Source organism: Manis pentadactyla, chromosome 2, assembly GCF_030020395.1.
Source record: "Manis pentadactyla isolate mManPen7 chromosome 2, mManPen7.hap1, whole genome shotgun sequence".
Taxonomy (NCBI): domain Eukaryota; kingdom Metazoa; phylum Chordata; class Mammalia; order Pholidota; family Manidae; genus Manis; species Manis pentadactyla.
In genome coordinates this window covers 178656744-178667670 of record NC_080020.1, presented here as the reverse complement: position 1 = coordinate 178667670, position 10927 = coordinate 178656744, and the positions used below count along the sequence as shown (strand labels likewise).

At 42.2% G+C, this 10927-nt stretch overlaps 1 long non-coding RNA gene across 1 annotated transcript; it reads left to right on the top strand.

Moving 5' to 3' along the window:
* The first annotated feature begins 315 nt into the window (after positions 1–315).
* Positions 316–10428, top strand: LOC118930009 (uncharacterized). Its single transcript, XR_005031829.2, has 3 exons — positions 316–468; positions 8545–8765; positions 10153–10428. It is a non-coding gene; the product is annotated as an uncharacterized LOC118930009 (long non-coding RNA).
* Positions 10429–10927: the final 499 nt, after the last annotated feature.

The window sequence follows — 10927 nt, the reverse complement described above, 5'->3', positions numbered from 1 at the left end:
AAAAAATCCAGGACAAGGCACAAGCAATAGCTAATGCCTCACAGAATATATGTAATTTATGTCCACTTCATGGCACCGATTCACAAATGACCTCCCATCTGGCAGTTACCTTCCCTGCTTTTGCCTTCCACCTGCTTAGTGAGAAAACAGCCATCGATGAAAGAAGCCCAGGATAAATCTGTCAGCAAGACTTACAGGACAAAATCTCCTGAGAAAGGCTGGAAGCATCCAGAAAATAAATCTCTGTGTCCTAAACAGTAGCAAGGTTACCCAAGTTTATAACATCTCCTTTCAACCCCATCTGGGATGGGCCTCACTGACTATAATTATCACCAACCTCAGATGACACCCTGAAATGGTGTGTCTTTGGTTACCCTGAGGATGGCCCCATGCAGACCTCTTCCCAGATAACCGCCCTGAGAGCAGCAGGTTTGGGACAAGGGATCGTGGTTATCTTTTATCTGACAGGTATGTTTGATACTTTGAATCTTCCAGCAAGGGACTGGGCATTGAAAATGGAAGTCAGGCATTTACCATAAGTTGGGAAAAGGATTGCAAGACACTGAGAGACTTTAGAAGATGAGAGGGCAGCAGGTCTCTGGCTGTAAGGTAACAACAGTCCCAGAGCTGTCACCAAGCCTGCAATAGGTCCTCAACTGACATACTTGACTAGACACTACACAGTGGTTCTAAAAGAGGTTTAAGGACACCCAGAAAGTCTCAGCTCTCTTTTAGAATTCACTTCAGTTTCCTCCTTTACAGTTCAAGGGCACTTACAGCAATATCCCATGCAAGGTCAGCAAAACTCACCAGCAAGACCAGAGGTCTGCAAAAAGCCATGTGAGTTAGACAAGCAAAGGAAAGGGTGGGAGAGTGTGGGGTATCTAAGATTCCTAACTGCCTAGGAAATAAAGTTCCAACTCCTTTGCCCAGCATTCAAGCCTCTATCAATACAGGCAGCTTTCTCTTTCCAACTGTGGCATCATTGCCACCCAGATTCAGCCTTAAAGTTTAATTGCACACCCCAAGGGGACCTCAGAGTTAGTGCAAGGGGCCATAGAGTCTCATGCATGACTAAAGTCATAGTACCCACAGCTGTCTTATTTTTAATATATATGAAACCATTAGAGTTTGTATGAAATCCATACAATGTGAGTTCATTTAGAAATACAGTTGGCCCTTGGAAAACAGGGGTGTGAACTATACAGATCCACTTAGATGTGGATTTTTTTCAATAAATACAGTACAGTGCTGTAAACATATTTTCTCTTTCTTATAATTTTTAAAACATGTCCTGTACTTCAGCTTACTTTATTGTACGAATACAACATATAAAACATATAACATAGAAAATACGTGTTAATCAACTGTTTCTGTTATCTGTAAGGCTTCCATGAACAGTATAGGCTACTAATAATTAAGGTTTGGAGGAGTCAAAAGTTGTATGAGGATGTCTGACTGCACGGGAGTCAGCGCCCCTAACCCCCACATCGCTCAAGGGTCAATTGCATCACTGAATTTTTGGTTACTTTTTGTACTCAGTGAAAAATTACTTTCCTGTGGAAGTCCTTTTGTTTTTGTTTTTCTGTTTTCTGACAAAAAAAAAGGGGGGGGGGTCTTCTCCTTGAGAGAGAACTACATAGTAGTTGCTGGGCTACACAGACCTATTTCTTTAAGCAATCTCTTCCCTGACATATTTCTCTTTCCCAGTGCTGTCCAATGGAAAATTAATGCAAGCCACAAATGTAATGTCAAATTTTTAGTAGCCACATTTTTTTAAAAAGGTAAAAAGAGATAGGAAAGTTAATTTTAATAATATATCCAAAATACGATCATTTCAATATGTAATTGATATTTTAAAATTATTAATGGGATATTTTACATTCTTTTTTTCATACTAAGACTTCAAAATTTGATATATGTTTTAGAGTTACAGTACATCTCAATTTGAAAGCGTCACATTTTAAGTGCTAAGTGCTATTTGAAGCCTATTGCTAGTGGCTATCATATTGGACACACAGTACTATTTAGTCACACTTTAAAGTCTTGGTTCTTGTTGTTCCCCCTACCTTCCTACCTTCCCCACCCTCCTTTCCATGCCTCTCTGCCTGTCTGCAACCAGCCATTCTCAATATCTAGCATACAAACCATCATATCTAGAGATCCCCAAGTCCAGAATGGTTTCCCACCACCCCTTGTTTCTTCTAGCATTCAAGGTCTACACCACATACTTACCCCAGCAATTCTATCCAACCTGGTTTCATTATCAACAGTTTCATAAGTGTGAGTCATGTCTCCCCAAGAAGTTTGTAGTTTATTTGTAGATAGTAAATGTACCTTTTATCTTTTTTCTCCCCCACAGCACTGAGTAGAGTGCAGAACACACAGTAGGCTCTATTAAGTCCTCACACAATAGAATAAATTTCACTTTCCTGGAGAAGAAAAAGATTTTTCTTTGCCAATGAAAATAATATGACAACAAAAGAACAGAGATATGTGATATTCTTCCTCCGGGGGCCAATTTTCTTACTTGTAGATGGATGCACTTTTGTCATCAAAAATATCTTGAGACTTTCCATGGCCTCATTTTACACCACCTTGGGCCTCTCATCAGTGTCACAGACTCTGAGTATATATAACCACTGTATTTTTGAAATACTTTCCAATGTATGTTTCTTTATGCCTCATAGCCGTTCTGCATTTTAGCTTCACTGAAATAGAGAGAAGGACAGGGCCTCTGAGAAAAAGGAAAAAATGGCAAGGAAAAACTTCCTTCCTCTTGAGGTCTGAAGGAGAAAGGGCGTGGAGAGAGGGAGATTCGCAGTCACACGTATGTGTGTCACACACTCTGAATAGAGAGCCATAGAACCCTGGCAGGCTGTGTGCCGGAAGGTCTGGTCCAGGGACCCTTTAGAGGACTTGACAGGGACTCAAGAGTGATCTACAGGAACGTGGAGAATCAAGAGGAGGTCAGTCAACAGGGAGGGCCCATATCAAGCTATAAAACCATTATCAAGCTATGAAACATTCCACAAATTCATCAGCTGCAGAACGCCCAGGGGAAGCAGTGAGCTAAACCAGATTTCAGTAAACACCAGCCAGCATTCACCCAAGAACCATGGCGAGACCCCTTCTGCCTGAAACTGGGAAGATCTTTCTCCTTTCCTCTGACACTATCTTAAGAGAAAACAGGGTGTAGAGAAGAATCTAAATAATAACTCAAAGAGATAATTTACCTTACTACTGGACCGTGTTTTTGAACCGGCCTGCAAATATGGAAAACTGCACTTTTTCAGCACATCTTTAGTTTAGTGTGAATAGCTCTATGACCCTAAGATGTATGAAGTCATTGATCAGATAAAGCTAAGAAGACGACGAAGTATGGAGTGTGTATGATGTGGATGTAGGAGGTGAATGACTTTCAGGCAATGTTCAAAATCGCTAAAGAATCTGTAGTCACAGAATTTACTTTAATGGAACAGTAAACTCATTTTAGACATCTTGTTCAAAACAGTATTCACTGGGCATTGTCCTAGCTACTGCCAATACTCTGTTACATAAAACACAATTGCAAGGCACTGACACCTTAGCACCATCTTCCCTTCCCATGCCAGACATCTACCTGTGGAAATCTGCTTTCAAGAAGGTTCTGGGATCTGTCATGCAAATTAATTTAGTGTAAATGAAACTAATGTGCACCTCTCTGTAATTTGGGGTTGGTTTGGTTGTTCTGCTAGTTATTTTTTTTATTTGTATGTCATCCCAACTATAAAAGCAGAGCTTGGGCCTCTGCTAGAGCAACTTTCAGGTGATAGTAAGCACCCAGGGAGCTATATATCTTTTCATACAAGGAGGTCTTCTTCCCTGAAATTCATTCAACAGATATTGATTAAATGCTGGCTCTGTTCCAGACCCAGAATTAAATGCTGGAAAACATAGATGCCTCTCTGACATCTCCACTTGGAAGTCCCATAAGTATCTCAAATGAATGTACCCTAAGAAGAGTACAAGATTCCCTCCAATCAGATCTGTTCATCCCAATTTTTGCTATCACAATAAAGAGCAGAACCAGGTATCCATTGTGCTCAAACTAGAAACCCTGATGTAATATAATTTTTCCCTTTTATTAACACTACCCCTCAGAAACACACTCTGACACTCAAAGCCACATATACTGTTAAATTAATTTCACAAGGAGGCCATTGGACTGATGCAGCTCTAATGCCTAGAGTGGCCTATGTAAGCAAACCCAAACCTAAGTCTGTAAAGGTCTCAACGTTATAAAATCAAAACCTAAGGATAACCGATCACAAACAGCCAACTAGGCTTTAAGTGATAGCCAATCAGTGATTTCTTTGCTTTGCCTCCACCTTTTCTCTATAAAAGTTGCTTGCCAGCTTCTGTGGCCAGAGAGCTCCTAACCACTTCCAGTTTGGCACTTCCCAATTCAAATCAATTTTTGCTTAAATAAACTCTTAAAATTTTGCCTCAGTTTCTTTCAACAGCACACACACAGATGTTCAAGAAATCATTGCTATTAGTCCTGCCTCTCAGTCAGATCTCAAACCTCTAGAAGAGGAAGAATTGATGTCCCTTCTACTCTTCTGTGTTCTTGGCTGAGACCTCCTATAATAAAAGATTAGTAAGAGACAAACTCCCAGAAGTTTATTGGCATGTATACACAGGAGATACCCAGGAAAAATAAACTCCCAAGATGGCCCAAGCCACCACCTTAAATGAGCATCTTCAGCTAAAGATGAAAGAAAGATATTGGGGGGATCTGGGAGCTACCAGGAAAAGCAGAGTAAATAAGGGTACTGTTGTTATACAGATTTAAGTGGGTGCCTTTTCCCTTGATATGAGTTTCTCAGGATTTAGCCACCCTTCTCGCCCTGGTACAGAGAGGGAAATACCCTTTGTACATTTCCTATGTAAATGTACATTTTTCTTAGATAAGGACAACTTCAATGTTTTCAGAGCTTCTCCTGTGTCTGCTGTTTCTCAAAAAATAATCAGCTCAAAAGAATCTTTATGCCAAAGAAGTACATTTGGGTTAGATACTCCGCTACCCTTCCGATCTGCGCTCTCCTCTCCGTGCCCATCACGGCTGCTGTCTCTCACGGTACCACTCACGTGGCCTCCGGACGGCCTCGGCGTCTTCCGCTCTCGCTCCCTCCAGGATGCTCTCCTCTGAGCGCTCACGTCTGCAGGCAGATGGCCTCACTCTCCTGCTTGAACCCTCACAGCTTCCAAGCCACCTGGAATATTACCCCAACTCCGCCCCTGTCCTCCAAGGCTCCAAGTCACTATCTGCTTCTCTTCCCATGGGATCTACCCTTCAACTTTCCCCACCTCACCCCTGACCTCTTTCTCCACCACCTACATGTTCCAGGCATGAGTCTCAGGCAGGTCTCAGAATGGACCACATTCTTTCTACTTCTGGACCTTTGCACTTGCTATTTTTTCTGCTTGCATTTGCTCCCCCTGCCCCATGACTGGGTCCTTCCCCACCTACTGATCTGTTTAATCATTTCCTCACAAACGCCTTCCTTAATCAGCCTAACTGAGGTTACTCCCCATTTTTAACTATTACAGAATTCTGTTGATTTCCTTAAAAGCAAAAACCATAGGTTGTAAATAGCTGATGTATTTACTGATAGCACAACATAATAGTTAAGAGCCTGGATTCTGAAGCCAGACTCTCTGGATTCAAATACTGGCTCTGCCACTTAAAAGCTGTGTGGCCTTGTAAAAGTTTTGTAAATTTTCTGTGCCTCCATTCCCATATGTGCCTCACAAGGTTGTTAGAGGATTAAATGGGTCAGTATTCATGAACTTCAAATAGTGATAGTCTATAAGAAGCATAATATGTCTGCTTATTAACTAAATATAAAAACAAAATGTGGTGATGGCAGAAATCTTGTCTTTCTTTATTCAGCACTGTCTCCCCGGGGTTTAGCCTCATGCCTAACACAAAGTAGAGGTGCAATACTCATTAAGTACATAAATGAATAAAAGAATGACTAAACGGCATGACTTTGGTCCTTGAAGTATTTGTGGTAGAGCCCAGCAGGTTACAAACTTTAATGTGCAAACCAGTCACCAGACGGTCTTGTTAAAATGTAGACTCTGAATCCATAGGTCTGGGTGAGGCCTGAGAGTCTGCATTTCTAACAAGCCTTATATGTTACTGATGCCAGCGGCCCATGGTCCACTTGGAATATCAAGGTTTTAACTCATTGTTGGCTGACCTAGATCTAGAAACCTGCTCCTGCAGATCTTCTCCTCCAGAAACAGCCTTCCTATGGCAATACCCTAGCAACAGTCACTTCCTCATAAGGCATTCCAGAGTTAGAACCTTCTGGAAGTATTGATGAGATCTCAATGAACAGTGCCCATGATCTCACCCAGGTGTGGTGTTGCCTGAGTCAGTAATCATCCTACCTTTGCTTCTGACCACCTGGGAAGGTCTGGAAAAGGTCTCCCTATAAATTTCCCCTTTATCATCACCGGGCCACTTATATATTTCATCTGAAAAGAATCTTTTCTCTTTAGGGCTCTCTTTGGGGCCTTAAAAGGTGTAGTAAATGTGTTCCCTTTACACCAGCATTTTCAGTAATTTATTCCAGATACTGGTCTTGTATTATTTAACTCTTAAATGCTTTCAGATTTCAAATATGCTTTGTATCAGCACATACAAACTATATATGTTGGCACTGGCATTTTAAGAACAAGAAGGTTAACATTTCAAAAGCAACACCCTGATTTCTTAGACATGAGGAAGGTGTGATTTTTTATTTTTTTTCTGGGGCAGGGAGTGTATGTAGCTGGAATTACTTAGAACTGCTCACCAGTTGCCACTCAAGAATTCCTTGAATTTAAAATGTTGCCCTTGCCTCTACTGTAGGGAATGTTCCAGAAAGGAAGTCCAGCCCCTTTCCAAACTCCCAACTAAAATAACCCTGGGGCACTTTTGAAAGTAAGCATAATCTTCATGCAACAAGACATTTCACAGCACCACATCTAAGGTCTGAAACCTCATTGTATATCTTCTTTAAACAATCACAGCCTGCAATGCCTAATTATCTGCTTCCAAAAGTGTTTGGTTAGGCACACAACACATCTCAGTAATGGAAATGGACTCTAGTCTCCTAGAGCCAGTTCATAAAAGCAATGGAGTTGTTTTAATATTGTCAATTCTCTCTCTCAGCAGTACAGTCGAGTAATGTAGCAGAACCGTCTGATGGCCAAGGTAATGATCAGAAGGAATATAACAGAGACATCTACTGGCTGATATAGTGGAATGAGCACATTTATTCAGTTGGAAGAGTTTGGCTGGAGGGCCTCACGGTACTTGTGTCACATTACAAAGTCCCTTCCACAGCATCGCTGCGGTCTGGGCCATGTAGGATCACGGAGTAAATGCCCAAATCTCCTTACCTGCTCCCTGGAACCGTGACTCCATTTGTCACTCCAGTGAAATCTCGTTCTCTCCCCGACAAGCACTCAGAGCCTTTATTACTGACTCTGCCTATTTTGTTAGTATTTGAGGCTGCTGACAGCTTTAAGAAAATGAAGCTGTTGGAATTTTCTACCTTTGAGATTCTTCAGAACTGATGCCCAAGCGTCCAGCTGACCTGAGCAAGATGCTGGGTTTTCTCCTCTCAAGTTCTGCCATGCCCCGTGTACTTCTTGAAGCTTGAAAACCCCAGGAAGTGCTGTTGCATCTACCAACCCTGATGACCCGTGGTCCTTTTTTTATCCCAAACTGATTTCCCTCTGAAACACTATAATTCATTATGACTCTGGTTGTTCTGGGTTCATGTCCATGTCAGTAATTGATAAGTCCCTATCAATAACCATGATGCCCCCAGAGAACTTGCTTCCCCTTCCTTCTATCCCTTCACTCTAATCTAGAATTAAAGGGGAATGGCAGGGATAGAAGGACTCTCTACTAATGGATACTCCATATTCAACTTGCCCAAATTATTAGGCATAAAGGGATAAAAAAGTGGTACCTTCGCCCTCGTCTCCTGAGGTGCAGCGCGTGCTTTAATAGTGACATGGGCAGACTCACAACGCCCATGCTTCTCTACAACAAGCAGTCAGATTGCCCTCCAAGAGGGAAGTTTTTTTTTTCCTCAACAAACATATTTTAAAATGGAAGTCACTGACCTACAGGGAAAATGAGAACCCAGCACACTCAGAGGGACCCAGTGAGAGTGCCCAGGAGGCATTTGCAGAGTATACTAGACATGGGTTGATAAAAGTCTGAGACTTAAAGCCTGTACTTCCTGCAAGATAATGAGCAATATTCAGACTCAGTACTTAATATTAATATAGCTTGGAAGCAAGAATCAAACATGTGTATCCAGAAGGTGCAGGGCCCAGAGAAGTTTCTAGACAGTGTCAGAACAATTCCATTAAGAAGCAGTATCAATTTCCTAACTTTACATATAAGGAAGGGCTTTAAACTGTGTAGTGATCTCATTGCAAGATGTGTGTCCACTCATTACCAATGAACCCTGTCCTGCTTTCATCAAGACCCAGCTGAGATCCCTCCCACCTCATGATATAAGATGTCACTGCCAGGGACATGTCTGACTATCAGACAGCGGTGAGCCACCCCACTTGTGAACTTCCCTCCTACTCTCCCAGTCCCGGGAGTGTGACCCAGCACACGGGCGGCATGGCTCGCCCTTGGTGACAGCACACCTTCTCCCTCCTGCCAAAGCAGCCTTGGCCTAAAGCACAAAATGCTCTTGGTAAGTACAAAGGGCTTTAAAAATATTAGTGACGGCTGTCACGGTTGTTGTTAAGTCTACGTTTTGGAGCTGTCACTGTACAACTGGCAACTTCCCCAAGTCCAATTATGACTACTGCCAAATGAACAAAACAAAACCTTTCTCCTAGAGGTCTCCACCTCAAGAACAGTGATTCTCAGCTGGGCATGACTTTGCCCCCATGGATGTGTAACAATGGCTAGAGATATTTTTGCTTGTCACTGACTTGGGGGTGGCAGGACCACTATTGACACCTAGTGGATAGAGGCCACGAATGCTGCTAAACATCTTCCAGATGGTTAGCCCCACAATGAAGAGTTATCCTCACAGAATGTCAGTAGTGCTGAGGCTGAGAAATCCTACCCTATGGGATTGTGGGAAGGAAAAGGATCCTCTCCCCTCATTCTCCACCCGGAACCTCATTATCTACTTCCTGGGTTAAAGTGGGACTGGGTATAACAACAGAATCCTGACCGCAAGACTGGAAGCCTGTGCAATTATCCTGGCCACTTTGCAATTGTATGATCTCCGATAAATCAAAATTACCAGGTACTAATTTCAAATATTTTGCTTCTGGTGGCAGATATACCCTAGGTGGGTATTCACAAACACGTTTATCATTCAAGTGACATCGTAATGCACCATCCATGTCTGAGAGTGAAAAAGGGTGCTATTAATAATTATGCTGGAATGACAGGTATAATCTGGACTATCCTGAGCCAAATGGGACATGTGGCCATTCCCCTGCATCTATCTGGTTAACTGTCCATCTCAGGAAACTCGCACATTCCCTAGCCCTTTTGGTCATTCCATCCAGCCCTTCACACAGGAAGGACAAGGATTATTAATACTCTAACTGCAGGGCAAGCAAATAGAAATAGCCTGGGAAGCCGAGTGCTACTGTGCCCTTGGTGACCTGATTTCCATCCCAGGGCCCTTCCTTGCTGTCACGTCATCCTCCCCTAGCACCATAGCTACATGAAGCAAGGAACCAGGACCACATGATGGCAGTTTTGGGGTCCATGCCTATTTCCTTAATGTATTTAACAAGCCTGTTAATGCGCAGTAAGCACTGGCTGCATAAGAGAGCCTGTGACACCATCTTAATACTAACCAGGAGAGAAGCTGGTTAGCATTAAGTGCCCAGAGGGTCCTGGGCCAGGACAGATAGTCATCTTTTCTTCATTAATGCTCAACTTCCTATCATATCGCTAGATAGCAAACCACATCCATCTTTATGGGCAGTTTAGGGAGAATAAAAGAAGAAAGACACACATGGGTAATAAAGTACATCCTCACACAGAAAACTGTCAAGTGTGGTCGCCTGATTTAGATCTGGTTTTCTAACCTCACTTTCTATTTGTTACAGAGCCTGATCTCTTAGACCCTTATCTGGAGCAATGGATTCACTTTTCCCTTGGCAGTAAGGTAACCTGACCTGATTATTCTCCTGACATGACCTCGTGGCACTGGAATCTCAGGGCTGGGCCATGCTCTAACTCCAGTGGCCACATAAAGTGACATTGCTCCTTTGTCCTAATGCAGGATTGCCAGATAAAATACAGGACACCCAGTTAAATCTGACTTTCAGACAAAAAATATGTAACGTTTTAGTATAAGTAAGTCCCAAATATTGAGTAAGATATATGAAAAAGTTATTCATTCTTTATCTGAAATTTGAATTTAATTGGGTATCCTGTGTTTTTATTCATTAAATCTGGCAACTCTATCCTAATTTAACAGCGTCCTGACTTCCTCCACAAAACTACAGTCCTGTGACCTGGCATCATTTGACATGTGCTATAATGCAGATGGCCACAGACCTACCTGAAATTAGAGACCCTGAATCATCCAGACCATTAAAAAGAGGTTGTTCAACAAATATGGAGACCAAAGCTGGTGGTCATTGGTGTGACATGGAGAATTTCTACTTGCACTTAACAGTTTTAACTAAGTACTATTTGGCTCACCTGAGGCTCAGGATTTCACCTAAGAGAAAAAAGGAGCTTAATGAAAAGCAACAATTTGCTGGCTGGTAGCTGGTAACCAATGCCACCTTCCAGGGCTGGCTAGAAGAGACTGAAAAATATATATAAATCTAGAAATAAAAGGAGCATAAGCCTTGGCTCTCGTATGGGTAAAAA